Below are 19,020 nucleotides of genomic sequence, written 5' to 3'. Positions count from 1 at the left end.
GGTTGGGAGTTTGAACATCGACATTTTCATCTGCCGTATGAAACGATTTTTTTCTGGAAGGTATTTTCAGTTTCATTTGCCAGTTAGATATTTCGAAAGACTCAACTTGACGGTGGTCAGTTGGAAGAGGTTTACTAATCGTCATTTTCCGATGTCCACTATGTACCCTTTGCGAGTTACGCTCTCAATCTTAACAATCAGTTTGAGAAGCAACTTCTGTCTTCTATTCTGCATCATTCAATTTTAAGGAATTGCCTTCCGTGAAAATCTTGGTTGAAAAACAACTGCTCGTAGAGACTTGGTCAATCGTTTAGGCACGACTACCTCTAGGATGTAAACTCAATTATTTCTAGTATATTGAAATAATTGTTTGATAAAGGATGCTTATAGACTATTCTTTATCATTGTTATTCTAGGCATTGGTCACTCTGAAGATCTTGGTTCGATAGACTTTTGTTGTATGATACTTTGTCTGTTTTTAACTCTCTATTCACCTTTGTTTTCTCCCGGTATTATTTTGCTTTCTTCGTCTTTTAACATATACTGTAGGTTTCTCAACGCAATTATTTACTGCTATATGAATATACCTTGCATAAAATGTAGTCTTTAATTTTTATATTCACACCGGCTATTACGAATAATTTTATTGCATTCAAGTCTCTGTTAATACAGCAACATGAAGTGGAATTTGTCTACTTGACAAACTAGAAAATATATAAACCTAGTTCGTTTTAGGCTAATATGCGTTATTTTCTTTCTTGGTGTTGGACTTCCTGAGAGCTGTTGTATTAAAAGCCGTCTCGTATATGCGACACTTAAATTGTTTGTGTCTCTTATCTTGATCAACAGAGAGTCTCATATATTTTAACTTATTTCATGACTTTTACCATATCTCATCTCTTTTAAAAGAAATTTAAGATTTTACACATCGCAATTTTGAGCTAGCTAAATGACTAGATATTCCTGCATAAGGTATAGACTTATGTTTATATTCACTGTAGATATTTCAAGAAATTTATCCTTTCTAAATCCTAATTTAAGACAGCTCGTTGAAGAGTACCACACCCACTTGAAAACTTAAAAAAAATTATAAGACAAGTGAAGTTATGTAACAGCATGTAATATAGAAAGTTTCTTTTGAAATCATTAAACACATTCTAAATAAAACTCGCGTGTGAAAGGATGTGATATAGGAAGTTACCAAATTAATGAAGTAATTCAGACTTGAAAGAATCACATGAGTATCTTGTCCCTTCCTCTACCGTTGACTACTAAATGCGGGAATTGAGTAAACAAAATGTATTATTCTTCCCTGCCCCTTTGTTAATCTTAATAGCGTTAGCGTGCATAAACAGAAAATTTGGACCACACATCATCTACGGACTACTGGACTTCATAAGAACTATTCTGGATTATTGAGATTGAACCTGTTAGGTAAATCGAAAGTCTTGAGTTCAGTTTAATAAGTTTTCCGTTGTTATTTTCTCGATCTCCATTACGTCTTTTTTCTAAATTACGTCGTCGATATTGAAGACGTTTTCAGAAGAAGTGTCTGTCGGCTATTCTGCCCCATTACATTTCTAAGTTTATCATTCTGTGAAGATCTTCCGTGATGTAGAAGACTTTGTGGATCAGTTAGACACGCTGCCCTTAAGACTTAAACTGAATTAGTTGTAGTATATTAACTCCCTGTTTAAGAATGTGGTGCTTATGGAGTATTCTGCATCACTGTTCTTCGTGCTGGTAGTCTTTGGGGAGCTTTTGTGTTGCTGGACCTCTGTTATATGAGACTTACTACGTCGTCTTGTGCTTAACTACCCTACGTTTTCTCCCAGTGTTTTTATTATGAATTTGCTCCCTTAGTCTTTACAATTTTGTTTTAGGTTAATCTGCGCCGTTTCGTCTCTTAGTTACTATATCTGAGAGATATTGAGAGCCGTGTGTTTTATGCGACTGTTTAACGAACAATGAAGAGAAGGAAGTCTACTCTCTCTTCTTTTCGTCACATAGTTGGGAGTTTGAACATCGCCATTTTCAACTGCCGCATGAAAGGATGTTTTGTGTAGGGTATTCTCAGTTTCGTCTACTTGTTTCATACTTCGAAAGTCTCAACTTGTCGGAAGTCAGTTGGAAGGGGTTTCCTAATCGTCATTTCGCGATGACCACTATGTACTCTTTGCAAATTACGTCCTCCATGTTAACAATCAGTTTGAGAAGCAACTTCTGTATCCTATTCTGCATCATTGCATTTTAAGGAATTGCCTTCTGTGAAAATCTTGATTCATGAACAACTGCTCTAAGAGACTTGGTCAATCGTTTAGGCACGACTACTTCTACGATGTAAACTCAATTATTTCTAGTATATTGAAATAATTGTTTGATAAAGGATGCTTATAGACTATTCCTTATTATTTGTATTCTAGGCATTGGTCACTCTGCAATCATAGGTTTGAAGGACTTCTGTTGTATGATACTTTGTCTGTTTATAATTATCTATTCACCTTTGTTTTCTCCCTGTATTGTTTTGCTTTCTTCGTCTTTTAACATATATTGTAGGTTTTTCATCGCAATTATTTACTGCTATATGAATATACCTTGCATAAAATGTAGTCTTTAATTTTTATATTCACACCGGCTATTACGAATAATTTTATTGCATTCAAGTCTCTGTTAATACAGCAACATGAAGTGGAATTTGTCTACTTGACAAACTAGAAAATATATAAACCTAGTTCGTTTTAGGCTAATATGCGCTATTTTCTTTCTTGGTGTTGGACTTCCTGAGAGCTGTTGTATTAAAAGCCGTCTCGTATATGCGACACTTAAATTGTTTGTGTCTCTTAACTTGATCAACAGAGAGTCTCATATATTTTAACTTATTTCATGACTTTTACCATATCTCATTTCTTTTAAAAGAAATTTAAGATTTTACACATCGCAATTTTGAGCTAGCTAAATGACTAGATATTCTTGCATAAGGTATAGACTTATGTTTATATTCACTGTAGATATTTCAAGAAATTTATCCTTTCTAAATCCTAATTTAAGACAGCTCGTTGAAGAGTACCACACCCACTTGAAAACTTAAAAAAAATGATAAGACAAGTGAAGTTATGTAACAGCATGTAATATAGAAAGTTTCTTTTGAAATCATTAAACACATTCTAAATAAGACTCGCGTGTGAAAGGATGTGATGTAGGAACTTACCAAATTAATGAAGTAATTCACACTTGAGGGAATCACATGCGTATCTTGTCCCTGCCTCTACCGATGACTAGTAAATGCGGGAATTGAGTCAAGAAAATGTATTATTCTTCCCTGCCTTTTGTTAATCATAATAGCGTTAGCGTGCATAAACAGAAAATTTGGACCACACATCATCTACGGACTACTGGACTTCATAAGAACTATTCTGGATTATTGAGATTGAACCTGTTAGGTAAATCGAAAGTCTTGAGTTCAGTTTAATAAGTTTTCCGTTGTTATTTTCTCGATCTCCATTACGTCTTTTTTCTAAATTACGTCGTCGATATTGAAGACGTTTTCAGAAGAAGTGTCTGTCGGCTATTCTGCCCCATTACATTTCTAAGTTTATCATTCTGTGAAGATCTTCCGTGATGTAGAAGACTTTGTGGATCAGTTAGACACGCTGCCCTTAAGACTTAAACTGAATTAGTTGTAGTATATTAACTCCCTGTTTAAGAATGTGGTGCTTATGGAGTATTCTGCATCACTGTTCTTCGTGCTGGTAGTCTTTGGGGAGCTTTTGTGTTGCTGGACCTCTGTTATATGAGACTTACTACGTCGTCTTGTGCTTAATTACCCTACGTTTTCTCCCAGTGTTTTTATTATGAATTTGCTCCCTTAGTCTTTACAATTTTGTTTTAGGTTAATCTGCGCCGTTTCGTCTCTTAGTTACTATATCTGAGAGATATTGAGAGCCGTGTGTTTTATGCGACTGTTTAACGAACAATGAAGAGAAGGAAGTCTACTCTCTCTTCTTTTCGTCACATAGTTGGGAGTTTGAACATCGCCATTTTCAACTGCCGCATGAAAGGATGTTATGTGTAGGGTATTCTCAGTTTCGTCTACTTGTTTCATACTTCGAAAGTCTCAACTTGTCGGAAGTCAGTTGGAAGGGGTTTCCTAATCGTCATTTCGCGATGACCACTATGTACTCTTTGCAAATTACGTCCTCCATGTTAACAATCAGTTTGAGAAGCAACTTCTGTATCCTATTCTGCATCATTGCATTTTAAGGAATTGCCTTCTGTGAAAATCTTGATTCATGAACAACTGCTCTAAGAGACTTGGTCAATCGTTTAGGCACGACTACTTCTACGATGTAAACTCAATTATTTCTAGTATATTGAAATAATTGTTTGATAAAGGATGCTTATAGACTATTCCTTATTATTTGTATTCTAGGCATTGGTCACTCTGCAATCATAGGTTTGAAGGACTTCTGTTGTATGATACTTTGTCTGTTTATAATTATCTATTCACCTTTGTTTTCTCCCTGTATTGTTTTGCTTTCTTCGTCTTTTAACATATATTGTAGGTTTTTCATCGCAATTATTTACTGCTATATGAATATACCTTGCATAAAATGTAGTCTTTAATTTTTATATTCACACCGGCTATTACGAATAATTTTATTGCATTCAAATCTCTGTTAATACAGCAACATGAAGTGGAATTTGTCTACTTGACAAACTAGAAAATATATAAACCTAGTTCGTTTTAGGCTAATATGCGTTATTTTCTTTCTTGGTGTTGGACTTCCTGAGAGCTGTTGTATTAAAAGCCGTCTCGTATATGCGACACTTAAATTGTTTGTGTCTCTTAACTTGATCAACAGAGAGTCTCATATATTTTAACTTATTTCATGACTTTTACCATATCTCATTTCTTTTAAAAGAAATTTAAGATTTTACACATCGCAATTTTGAGCTAGCTAAATGACTAGATATTCTTGCATAAGGTATAGACTTATGTTTATATTCACTGTAGATATTTCAAGAAATTTATCCTTTCTAAATCCTAATTTAAGACAGCTCGTTGAAGAGTACCACACCCACTTGAAAACTTAAAAAAAATGATAAGACAAGTGAAGTTATGTAACAGCATGTAATATAGAAAGTTTCTTTTGAAATCATTAAACACATTCTAAATAAGACTCGCGTGTGAAAGGATGTGATGTAGGAACTTACCAAATTAATGAAGTAATTCACACTTGAGGGAATCACATGCGTATCTTGTCCCTGCCTCTACCGATGACTAGTAAATGCGGGAATTGAGTCAAGAAAATGTATTATTCTTCCCTGCCTTTTGTTAATCGTAATAGCGTTAGCGTGCATAAACAGAAAATTTGGACCACACATCATCTACGGACTACTGGACTTCATAAGAACTATTCTGGATTATTGAGATTGAACCTGTTAGGTAAATCGAAAGTCTTGAGTTCAGTTTAATAAGTTTTCCGTTGTTATTTTCTCGATCTCCATTACGTCTTTTTTTCTAAATTACGTCGTCGATATTGAAGACGTTTTCAGAAGAAGTGTCTGTCGGCTATTCTGCCCCATTACATTTCTAAGTTTATCATTCTGTGAAGATCTTCCGTGATGTAGAAGACTTTGTGGATCAGTTAGACACGCTGCCCTTAAGACTTAAACTGAATTAGTTGTAGTATATTAACTCCCTGTTTAAGAATGTGGTGCTTATGGAGTATTCTGCATCACTGTTCTTCGTGCTGGTAGTCTTTGGGGAGCTTTTGTGTTGCTGGACCTCTGTTATATGAGACTTACTACGTCGTCTTGTGCTTAATTACCCTACGTTTTCTCCCAGTGTTTTTATTATGAATTTGCTCCCTTAGTCTTTACAATTTTGTTTTAGGTTAATCTGCGCCGTTTCGTCTCTTAGTTACTATATCTGAGAGATATTGAGAGCCGTGTGTTTTATGCGACTGTTTAACGAACAATGAAGAGAAGGAAGTCTACTCTCTCTTCTTTTCGTCACATAGTTGGGAGTTTGAACATCGCCATTTTCAACTGCCGCATGAAAGGATGTTATGTGTAGGGTATTCTCAGTTTCGTCTACTTGTTTCATACTTCGAAAGTCTCAACTTGTCGGAAGTCAGTTGGAAGGGGTTTCCTAATCGTCATTTCGCGATGACCACTATGTACTCTTTGCAAATTACGTCCTCCATGTTAACAATCAGTTTGAGAAGCAACTTCTGTATCCTATTCTGCATCATTGCATTTTAAGGAATTGCCTTCTGTGAAAATCTTGATTCATGAACAACTGCTCTAAGAGACTTGGTCAATCGTTTAGGCACGACTACTTCTACGATGTAAACTCAATTATTTCTAGTATATTGAAATAATTGTTTGATAAAGGATGCTTATAGACTATTCCTTATTATTTGTATTCTAGGCATTGGTCACTCTGCAATCATAGGTTTGAAGGACTTCTGTTGTATGATACTTTGTCTGTTTATAATTATCTATTCACCTTTGTTTTCTCCCTGTATTGTTTTGCTTTCTTCGTCTTTTAACATATATTGTAGGTTTTTCATCGCAATTATTTACTGCTATATGAATATACCTTGCATAAAATGTAGTCTTTAATTTTTATATTCACACCGGCTATTACGAATAATTTTATTGCATTCAAATCTCTGTTAATACAGCAACATGAAGTGGAATTTGTCTACTTGACAAACTAGAAAATATATAAACCTAGTTCGTTTTAGGCTAATATGCGTTATTTTCTTTCTTGGTGTTGGACTTCCTGAGAGCTGTTGTATTAAAAGCCGTCTCGTATATGCGACACTTAAATTGTTTGTGTCTCTTAACTTGATCAACAGAGAGTCTCATATATTTTAACTTATTTCATGACTTTTACCATATCTCATTTCTTTTAAAAGAAATTTAAGATTTTACACATCGCAATTTTGAGCTAGCTAAATGACTAGATATTCTTGCATAAGGTATAGACTTATGTTTATATTCACTGTAGATATTTCAAGAAATTTATCCTTTCTAAATCCTAATTTAAGACAGCTCGTTGAAGAGTACCACACCCACTTGAAAACTTAAAAAAAATGATAAGACAAGTGAAGTTATGTAACAGCATGTAATATAGAAAGTTTCTTTTGAAATCATTAAACACATTCTAAATAAGACTCGCGTGTGAAAGGATGTGATGTAGGAACTTACCAAATTAATGAAGTAATTCACACTTGAGGGAATCACATGCGTATCTTGTCCCTGCCTCTACCGATGACTAGTAAATGCGGGAATTGAGTCAAGAAAATGTATTATTCTTCCCTGCCTTTTGTTAATCGTAATAGCGTTAGCGTGCATAAACAGAAAATTTGGACCACACATCATCTACGGACTACTGGACTTCATAAGAACTATTCTGGATTATTGAGATTGAACCTGTTAGGTAAATCGAAAGTCTTGAGTTCAGTTTAATAAGTTTTCCGTTGTTATTTTCTCGATCTCCATTACGTCTTTTTTTCTAAATTACGTCGTCGATATTGAAGACGTTTTCAGAAGAAGTGTCTGTCGGCTATTCTGCCCCATTACATTTCTAAGTTTATCATTCTGTGAAGATCTTCCGTGATGTAGAAGACTTTGTGGATCAGTTAGACACGCTGCCCTTAAGACTTAAACTGAATTAGTTGTAGTATATTAACTCCCTGTTTAAGAATGTGGTGCTTATGGAGTATTCTGCATCACTGTTCTTCGTGCTGGTAGTCTTTGGGGAGCTTTTGTGTTGCTGGACCTCTGTTATATGAGACTTACTACGTCGTCTTGTGCTTAACTACCCTACGTTTTCTCCCAGTGTTTTTATTATGAATTTGCTCCCTTAGTCTTTACAATTTTGTTTTAGGTTAATCTGCGCCGTTTCGTCTCTTAGTTACTATATCTGAGAGATATTGAGAGCCGTGTGTTTTATGCGACTGTTTAACGAACAATGAAGAGAAGGAAGTCTACTCTCTCTTCTTTTCGTCACATAGTTGGGAGTTTGAACATCGCCATTTTCAACTGCCGCATGAAAGGATGTTATGTGTAGGGTATTCTCAGTTTCGTCTACTTGTTTCATACTTCGAAAGTCTCAACTTGTCGGAAGTCAGTTGGAAGGGGTTTCCTAATCGTCATTTCGCGATGACCACTATGTACTCTTTGCAAATTACGTCCTCCATGTTAACAATCAGTTTGAGAAGCAACTTCTGTATCCTATTCTGCATCATTGCATTTTAAGGAATTGCCTTCTGTGAAAATCTTGATTCATGAACAACTGCTCTAAGAGACTTGGTCAATCGTTTAGGCACGACTACTTCTACGATGTAAACTCAATTATTTCTAGTATATTGAAATAATTGTTTGATAAAGGATGCTTATAGACTATTCCTTATTATTTGTATTCTAGGCATTGGTCACTCTGCAATCATAGGTTTGAAGGACTTCTGTTGTATGATACTTTGTCTGTTTATAATTATCTATTCACCTTTGTTTTCTCCCTGTATTGTTTTGCTTTCTTCGTCTTTTAACATATATTGTAGGTTTTTCATCGCAATTATTTACTGCTATATGAATATACCTTGCATAAAATGTAGTCTTTAATTTTTATATTCACACCGGCTATTACGAATAATTTTATTGCATTCAAATCTCTGTTAATACAGCAACATGAAGTGGAATTTGTCTACTTGACAAACTAGAAAATATATAAACCTAGTTCGTTTTAGGCTAATATGCGTTATTTTCTTTCTTGGTGTTGGACTTCCTGAGAGCTGTTGTATTAAAAGCCGTCTCGTATATGCGACACTTAAATTGTTTGTGTCTCTTAACTTGATCAACAGAGAGTCTCATATATTTTAACTTATTTCATGACTTTTACCATATCTCATTTCTTTTAAAAGAAATTTAAGATTTTACACATCGCAATTTTGAGCTAGCTAAATGACTAGATATTCTTGCATAAGGTATAGACTTATGTTTATATTCACTGTAGATATTTCAAGAAATTTATCCTTTCTAAATCCTAATTTAAGACAGCTCGTTGAAGAGTACCACACCCACTTGAAAACTTAAAAAAAATGATAAGACAAGTGAAGTTATGTAACAGCATGTAATATAGAAAGTTTCTTTTGAAATCATTAAACACATTCTAAATAAGACTCGCGTGTGAAAGGATGTGATGTAGGAACTTACCAAATTAATGAAGTAATTCACACTTGAGGGAATCACATGCGTATCTTGTCCCTGCCTCTACCGATGACTAGTAAATGCGGGAATTGAGTCAAGAAAATGTATTATTCTTCCCTGCCTTTTGTTAATCGTAATAGCGTTAGCGTGCATAAACAGAAAATTTGGACCACACATCATCTACGGACTACTGGACTTCATAAGAACTATTCTGGATTATTGAGATTGAACCTGTTAGGTAAATCGAAAGTCTTGAGTTCAGTTTAATAAGTTTTCCGTTGTTATTTTCTCGATCTCCATTACGTCTTTTTTTCTAAATTACGTCGTCGATATTGAAGACGTTTTCAGAAGAAGTGTCTGTCGGCTATTCTGCCCCATTACATTTCTAAGTTTATCATTCTGTGAAGATCTTCCGTGATGTAGAAGACTTTGTGGATCAGTTAGACACGCTGCCCTTAAGACTTAAACTGAATTAGTTGTAGTATATTAACTCCCTGTTTAAGAATGTGGTGCTTATGGAGTATTCTGCATCACTGTTCTTCGTGCTGGTAGTCTTTGGGGAGCTTTTGTGTTGCTGGACCTCTGTTATATGAGACTTACTACGTCGTCTTGTGCTTAATTACCCTACGTTTTCTCCCAGTGTTTTTATTATGAATTTGCTCCCTTAGTCTTTACAATTTTGTTTTAGGTTAATCTGCGCCGTTTCGTCTCTTAGTTACTATATCTGAGAGATATTGAGAGCCGTGTGTTTTATGCGACTGTTTAACGAACAATGAAGAGAAGGAAGTCTACTCTCTCTTCTTTTCGTCACATAGTTGGGAGTTTGAACATCGCCATTTTCAACTGCCGCATGAAAGGATGTTATGTGTAGGGTATTCTCAGTTTCGTCTACTTGTTTCATACTTCGAAAGTCTCAACTTGTCGGAAGTCAGTTGGAAGGGGTTTCCTAATCGTCATTTCGCGATGACCACTATGTACTCTTTGCAAATTACGTCCTCCATGTTAACAATCAGTTTGAGAAGCAACTTCTGTATCCTATTCTGCATCATTGCATTTTAAGGAATTGCCTTCTGTGAAAATCTTGATTCATGAACAACTGCTCTAAGAGACTTGGTCAATCGTTTAGGCACGACTACTTCTACGATGTAAACTCAATTATTTCTAGTATATTGAAATAATTGTTTGATAAAGGATGCTTATAGACTATTCCTTATTATTTGTATTCTAGGCATTGGTCACTCTGCAATCATAGGTTTGAAGGACTTCTGTTGTATGATACTTTGTCTGTTTATAATTATCTATTCACCTTTGTTTTCTCCCTGTATTGTTTTGCTTTCTTCGTCTTTTAACATATATTGTAGGTTTTTCATCGCAATTATTTACTGCTATATGAATATACCTTGCATAAAATGTAGTCTTTAATTTTTATATTCACACCGGCTATTACGAATAATTTTATTGCATTCAAATCTCTGTTAATACAGCAACATGAAGTGGAATTTGTCTACTTGACAAACTAGAAAATATATAAACCTAGTTCGTTTTAGGCTAATATGCGTTATTTTCTTTCTTGGTGTTGGACTTCCTGAGAGCTGTTGTATTAAAAGCCGTCTCGTATATGCGACACTTAAATTGTTTGTGTCTCTTAACTTGATCAACAGAGAGTCTCATATATTTTAACTTATTTCATGACTTTTACCATATCTCATTTCTTTTAAAAGAAATTTAAGATTTTACACATCGCAATTTTGAGCTAGCTAAATGACTAGATATTCTTGCATAAGGTATAGACTTATGTTTATATTCACTGTAGATATTTCAAGAAATTTATCCTTTCTAAATCCTAATTTAAGACAGCTCGTTGAAGAGTACCACACCCACTTGAAAACTTAAAAAAAATGATAAGACAAGTGAGGTTATGTAACAGCATGTAATATAGAAAGTTTCTTTTGAAATCATTAAACACATTCTAAATAAGACTCGCGTGTGAAAGGATGTGATGTAGGAACTTACCAAATTAATGAAGTAATTCACACTTGAGGGAATCACATGCGTATCTTGTCCCTGCCTCTACCGATGACTAGTAAATGCGGGAATTGAGTCAAGAAAATGTATTATTCTTCCCTGCCTTTTGTTAATCGTAATAGCGTTAGCGTGCATAAACAGAAAATTTGGACCACACATCATCTACGGACTACTGGACTTCATAAGAACTATTCTGGATTATTGAGATTGAACCTGTTAGGTAAATCGAAAGTCTTGAGTTCAGTTTAATAAGTTTTCCGTTGTTATTTTCTCGATCTCCATTACGTCTTTTTTTCTAAATTACGTCGTCGATATTGAAGACGTTTTCAGAAGAAGTGTCTGTCGGCTATTCTGCCCCATTACATTTCTAAGTTTATCATTCTGTGAAGATCTTCCGTGATGTAGAAGACTTTGTGGATCAGTTAGACACGCTGCCCTTAAGACTTAAACTGAATTAGTTGTAGTATATTAACTCCCTGTTTAAGAATGTGGTGCTTATGGAGTATTCTGCATCACTGTTCTTCGTGCTGGTAGTCTTTGGGGAGCTTTTGTGTTGCTGGACCTCTGTTATATGAGACTTACTACGTCGTCTTGTGCTTAATTACCCTACGTTTTCTCCCAGTGTTTTTATTATGAATTTGCTCCCTTAGTCTTTACAATTTTGTTTTAGGTTAATCTGCGCCGTTTCGTCTCTTAGTTACTATATCTGAGAGATATTGAGAGCCGTGTGTTTTATGCGACTGTTTAACGAACAATGAAGAGAAGGAAGTCTACTCTCTCTTCTTTTCGTCACATAGTTGGGAGTTTGAACATCGCCATTTTCAACTGCCGCATGAAAGGATGTTATGTGTAGGGTATTCTCAGTTTCGTCTACTTGTTTCATACTTCGAAAGTCTCAACTTGTCGGAAGTCAGTTGGAAGGGGTTTCCTAATCGTCATTTCGCGATGACCACTATGTACTCTTTGCAAATTACGTCCTCCATGTTAACAATCAGTTTGAGAAGCAACTTCTGTATCCTATTCTGCATCATTGCATTTTAAGGAATTGCCTTCTGTGAAAATCTTGATTCATGAACAACTGCTCTAAGAGACTTGGTCAATCGTTTAGGCACGACTACTTCTACGATGTAAACTCAATTATTTCTAGTATATTGAAATAATTGTTTGATAAAGGATGCTTATAGACTATTCCTTATTATTTGTATTCTAGGCATTGGTCACTCTGCAATCATAGGTTTGAAGGACTTCTGTTGTATGATACTTTGTCTGTTTATAATTATCTATTCACGTTTGTTTTCTCCCTGTATTGTTTTGCTTTCTTCGTCTTTTAACATATATTGTAGGTTTTTCATCGCAATTATTTACTGCTATATGAATATACCTTGCATAAAATGTAGTCTTTAATTTTTATATTCACACCGGCTATTACGAATAATTTTATTGCATTCAAATCTCTGTTAATACAGCAACATGAAGTGGAATTTGTCTACTTGACAAACTAGAAAATATATAAACCTAGTTCGTTTTAGGCTAATATGCGTTATTTTCTTTCTTGGTGTTGGACTTCCTGAGAGCTGTTGTATTAAAAGCCGTCTCGTATATGCGACACTTAAATTGTTTGTGTCTCTTAACTTGATCAACAGAGAGTCTCATATATTTTAACTTATTTCATGACTTTTACCATATCTCATTTCTTTTAAAAGAAATTTAAGATTTTACACATCGCAATTTTGAGCTAGCTAAATGACTAGATATTCTTGCATAAGGTATAGACTTATGTTTATATTCACTGTAGATATTTCAAGAAATTTATCCTTTCTAAATCCTAATTTAAGACAGCTCGTTGAAGAGTACCACACCCACTTGAAAACTTAAAAAAAATGATAAGACAAGTGAAGTTATGTAACAGCATGTAATATAGAAAATTTCTTTTGAAATCATTAAACACATTCTAAATAAGACTCGCGTGTGAAAGGATGTGATGTAGGAACTTACCAAATTAATGAAGTAATTCACACTTGAGGGAATCACATGCGTATCTTGTCCCTGCCTCTACCGATGACTAGTAAATGCGGGAATTGAGTCAAGAAAATGTATTATTCTTCCCTGCCTTTTGTTAATCGTAATAGCGTTAGCGTGCATAAACAGAAAATTTGGACCACACATCATCTACGGACTACTGGACTTCATAAGAACTATTCTGGATTATTGAGATTGAACCTGTTAGGTAAATCGAAAGTCTTGAGTTCAGTTTAATAAGTTTTCCGTTGTTATTTTCTCGATCTCCATTACGTCTTTTTTTCTAAATTACGTCGTCGATATTGAAGACGTTTTCAGAAGAAGTGTCTGTCGGCTATTCTGCCCCATTACATTTCTAAGTTTATCATTCTGTGAAGATCTTCCGTGATGTAGAAGACTTTGTGGATCAGTTAGACACGCTGCCCTTAAGACTTAAACTGAATTAGTTGTAGTATATTAACTCCCTGTTTAAGAATGTGGTGCTTATGGAGTATTCTGCATCACTGTTCTTCGTGCTGGTAGTCTTTGGGGAGCTTTTGTGTTGCTGGACCTCTGTTATATGAGACTTACTACGTCGTCTTGTGCTTAATTACCCTACGTTTTCTCCCAGTGTTTTTATTATGAATTTGCTCCCTTAGTCTTTACAATTTTGTTTTAGGTTAATCTGCGCCGTTTCGTCTCTTAGTTACTATATCTGAGAGATATTGAGAGCCGTGTGTTTTATGCGACTGTTTAACGAACAATGAAGAGAAGGAAGTCTACTCTCTCTTCTTTTCGTCACATAGTTGGGAGTTTGAACATCGCCATTTTCAACTGCCGCATGAAAGGATGTTATGTGTAGGGTATTCTCAGTTTCGTCTACTTGTTTCATACTTCGAAAGTCTCAACTTGTCGGAAGTCAGTTGGAAGGGGTTTCCTAATCGTCATTTCGCGATGACCACTATGTACTCTTTGCAAATTACGTCCTCCATGTTAACAATCAGTTTGAGAAGCAACTTCTGTATCCTATTCTGCATCATTGCATTTTAAGGAATTACCTTCTGTGAAAATCTTGATTCATGAACAACTGCTCTAAGAGACTTGGTCAATCGTTTAGGCACGACTACTTCTACGATGTAAACTCAATTATTTCTAGTATATTGAAATAATTGTTTGATAAAGGATGCTTATAGACTATTCCTTATTATTTGTATTCTAGGCATTGGTCACTCTGCAATCATAGGTTTGAAGGACTTCTGTTGTATGATACTTTGTCTGTTTATAATTATCTATTCACCTTTGTTTTCTCCCTGTATTGTTTTGCTTTCTTCGTCTTTTAACATATATTGTAGGTTTTTCATCGCAATTATTTACTGCTATATGAATATACCTTGCATAAAATGTAGTCTTTAATTTTTATATTCACACCGGCTATTACGAATAATTTTATTGCATTCAAATCTCTGTTAATACAGCAACATGAAGTGGAATTTGTCTACTTGACAAACTAGAAAATATATAAACCTAGTTCGTTTTAGGCTAATATGCGTTATTTTCTTTCTTGGTGTTGGACTTCCTGAGAGCTGTTGTATTAAAAGCCGTCTCGTATATGCGACACTTAAATTGTTTGTGTCTCTTAACTTGATCAACAGAGAGTCTCATATATTTTAACTTATTTCATGACTTTTACCATATCTCATTTCTTTTAAAAGAAATTTAAGATTTTACACATCGCAATTTTGAGCTAGCTAAATGACTAGATATTCTTGCATAAGGTATAGACTTATGTTTATATTCACTGTAGATATTTCAAGAAATTTATCCTTTCTAAATCCTAATTTAAGACAGCTCGTTGAAGAGTACCACACCCACTTGAAAACTTAAAAAAAATGATAAGACAAGTGAAGTTATGTAACAGCATGTAATATAGAAAGTTTCTTTTGAAATCATTAAACACATTCTAAATAAGACTCGCGTGTGAAAGGATGTGATGTAGGAACTTACCAAATTAATGAAGTAATTCACACTTGAGGGAATCACATGCGTATCTTGTCCCTGCCTCTACCGATGACTAGTAAATGCGGGAATTGAGTCAAGAAAATGTATTATTCTTCCCTGCCTTTTGTTAATCGTAATAGCGTTAGCGTGCATAAACAGAAAATTTGGACCACACATCATCTACGGACTACTGGACTTCATAAGAACTATTCTGGATTATTGAGATTGAACCTGTTAGGTAAATCGAAAGTCTTGAGTTCAGTTTAATAAGTTTTCCGTTGTTATTTTCTCGATCTCCATTACGTCTTTTTTTCTAAATTACGTCGTCGATATTGAAGACGTTTTCAGAAGAAGTGTCTGTCGGCTATTCTGCCCCATTACATTTCTAAGTTTATCATTCTGTGAAGATCTTCCGTGATGTAGAAGACTTTGTGGATCAGTTAGACACGCTGCCCTTAAGACTTAAACTGAATTAGTTGTAGTATATTAACTCCCTGTTTAAGAATGTGGTGCTTATGGAGTATTCTGCATCACTGTTCTTCGTGCTGGTAGTCTTTGGGGAGCTTTTGTGTTGCTGGACCTCTGTTATATGAGACTTACTACGTCGTCTTGTGCTTAATTACCCTACGTTTTCTCCCAGTGTTTTTATTATGAATTTGCTCCCTTAGTCTTTACAATTTTGTTTTAGGTTAATCTGCGCCGTTTCGTCTCTTAGTTACTATATCTGAGAGATATTGAGAGCCGTGTGTTTTATGCGACTGTTTAACGAACAATGAAGAGAAGGAAGTCTACTCTCTCTTCTTTTCGTCACATAGTTGGGAGTTTGAACATCGCCATTTTCAACTGCCGCATGAAAGGATGTTATGTGTAGGGTATTCTCAGTTTCGTCTACTTGTTTCATACTTCGAAAGTCTCAACTTGTCGGAAGTCAGTTGGAAGGGGTTTCCTAATCGTCATTTCGCGATGACCACTATGTACTCTTTGCAAATTACGTCCTCCATGTTAACAATCAGTTTGAGAAGCAACTTCTGTATCCTATTCTGCATCATTGCATTTTAAGGAATTGCCTTCTGTGAAAATCTTGATTCATGAACAACTGCTCTAAGAGACTTGGTCAATCGTTTAGGCACGACTACTTCTACGATGTAAACTCAATTATTTCTAGTATATTGAAATAATTGTTTGATAAAGGATGCTTATAGACTATTCCTTATTATTTGTATTCTAGGCATTGGTCACTCTGCAATCATAGGTTTGAAGGACTTCTGTTGTATGATACTTTGTCTGTTTATAATTATCTATTCACCTTTGTTTTCTCCCTGTATTGTTTTGCTTTCTTCGTCTTTTAACATATACTGTAGGTTTCTCATCGCAATTATTTACTGCTATATGAATATACCTTGCATAAAATGTAGTCTTTAATTTTTATATTCACACCGGCTATTACGAATAATTTTATTGCATTCAAGTCTCTGTTAATACAGCAACATGAAGTGGAATTTGTCTACTTGACAAACTAGAAAATATATAAACCTAGTTCGTTTTAGGCTAATATGCGTTATTTTCTTTCTTGGTGTTGGACTTCCTGAGATCTGTTTTATTAAAAGCCGCCTCGTATATGCGACACTTAAATTGTTTGTGTCTCTTATCTTGAACAACACAGAGTCTCACCTATTTTAACATATCTCATGTCTTTCACCATATCTCATCTCTTTTAAAAGAAATTTATGATTTTACACATCCCAATTTTGAACTAGTTAAATGATTAGATATTCTTGTATAAGTTATAGACTTATGTTTATAATCATTGTAGATATTTCAAGAATTTTATCATTTCAAAATCCTGATTTAAGTCAGCCAGTTGAAGAGTGCTATACCCACTTGAAAAACTAAAAATATAATAAGACAAGTGCAGTTATGTAACAGCATGTAATATAGAAAGTTTCTTTTGAAATCATTAAACACATTCTGAATAATGCTCGCGTGTGAAAGGATGTGATATAGGAACTTACCAAATTAATGAAGTTATTCGAACTTGAAGGAATAATATGTGTATCTTGTCCCTGACCTTACCGTTGACTAGTAAATACGGGAATTGAGTCAACAAAATGTATTATTTTTCCGTAACCCCTTTGTTAATCGTAAAAGCGTTAGCGTGCATAAACAAAAAATTCGGACCAGATGTCATCTACGGACTACTGGACTTCATAAGAACTATTCTGGATTATTGATATTGACCTTGTTAGGCAATTCGAAAGTTTTGAGTCCAGTTTAATAACTTTCTCGTATTTATTTTCTCGATTTCCTCTACGTCTTCTTTGTAAAATACGTCATCCATATTGAAGAACACTTTCAGATGATTTGTCTTTCTACTTTTCTGCCCTATTACATTTCTAAGTATATCATTCTGAGAAGATCGTCCGTAAAGAGCTGCTGATTTAGAAGATTTTATCGGTCAGTTGAACTCGCTGCCTATAAGACTTAAACTCAATTAGTTGTACTATAGTAGCTCCCTGTTTAAGTAAGTTTGCTTACGGAGTATTCTGCATCATTGTTCTTTGTGGTGTTAGTCTTTGGGAAGCTTTTGTGTTGCTGGACATCTGTTATATAAGACTTACTTCGTCGTCTTGTGCTTAGTTACCACCCGTTTTCTCCCAGTATTGTTATTATGAATTTGGTCCCCTAGACTTTACAATTTCGTTTTAGGTTAATGTGCGCCATTTCGTCTCTTAGTTGGAATATCTGAGAGATATTGAGACCCGTGTATTATAAGCGACTGTTTAACGAACAATGAAGAGAAGGAAGTGTACTCTATCTTCTTTTTCGTCACATGGTTGAGAGTTTGAACATCGCCATTTTCAACTGCTGTATGAAACGATTTTTTTCTGTAAGGTATTCTCAGTTTCGTTTACTTGTTTGATACTTCGAAAGTCTTAACTTGTCGGAAGTCAGTTGGAAGATGTTTTCTAATCGTCATTTCCCGATGTCCACTATGTACCCTTTGCGAGTTACGTACTCCATGCTAACAATCAGTTTGAGAAGCAACTTCTGTCTTCTATTCTGCATCATATCATTTAAAGTAGTTGCCTTCCGTGAAAATCTTGGTTGAAAAACAACTGCTCTAAGAGACTTGGTCTATCGTTTAGGCACGACTACCTCTAGGATGTAAACTCAATTATTTCTAGTATGTTGAAATAATTGTTTGATAAATAATGCTTATAGACTATTCTTTATCATTGTTATTATTGACATTGGTCACTCTGAACGCCTTGGGTTGAGGGACCTCTGTTGTATGGTACTTTGTCTATTGTTAATTCTCTATTGACCTTTGTATTCTCCCTGTTTTGTTTTGCTTTCTTCGTCTTTAGAACATATATTGTAGGTTATCCATCGCAATTTTCTACCGCTATATGAATATACGTTGCATAAAATGTAGCATTTTACTTTTATATTCACACCGGCTACTTCAAGTAATTTTATTGCATTTAAGTCTTTGTTAGGACAGCAACATGAAGTAGAATATGTCTACTTGAGTAAGTAGAAAATATATAAAACTAGTTCGTTTTATTCTAATATGCGTAATTTTCTTGCTTGGTGTTGGACTTCCTCAGAGCTGCTGTATTGAAAGCCGTCTCTTATATGCGACACTTGAATTGTGTGTCTCTCCCATATTAAACAACGCAGAGAAAAAATTTACCATATCTCATCTCTTATATAAGAAACTTAGGATTTTACACATCGCAAATTTGAACTAGCTAAATGAATAGATATTCTTGC

Source organism: Thermobia domestica, chromosome 2 (genome assembly GCF_964235325.1).
Source record: "Thermobia domestica chromosome 2, izTheDome1.hap1.1, whole genome shotgun sequence".
Taxonomy (NCBI): Eukaryota; Metazoa; Arthropoda; class Insecta; order Zygentoma; family Lepismatidae; genus Thermobia; species Thermobia domestica.
This window is presented reverse-complemented; position numbering follows the sequence as displayed.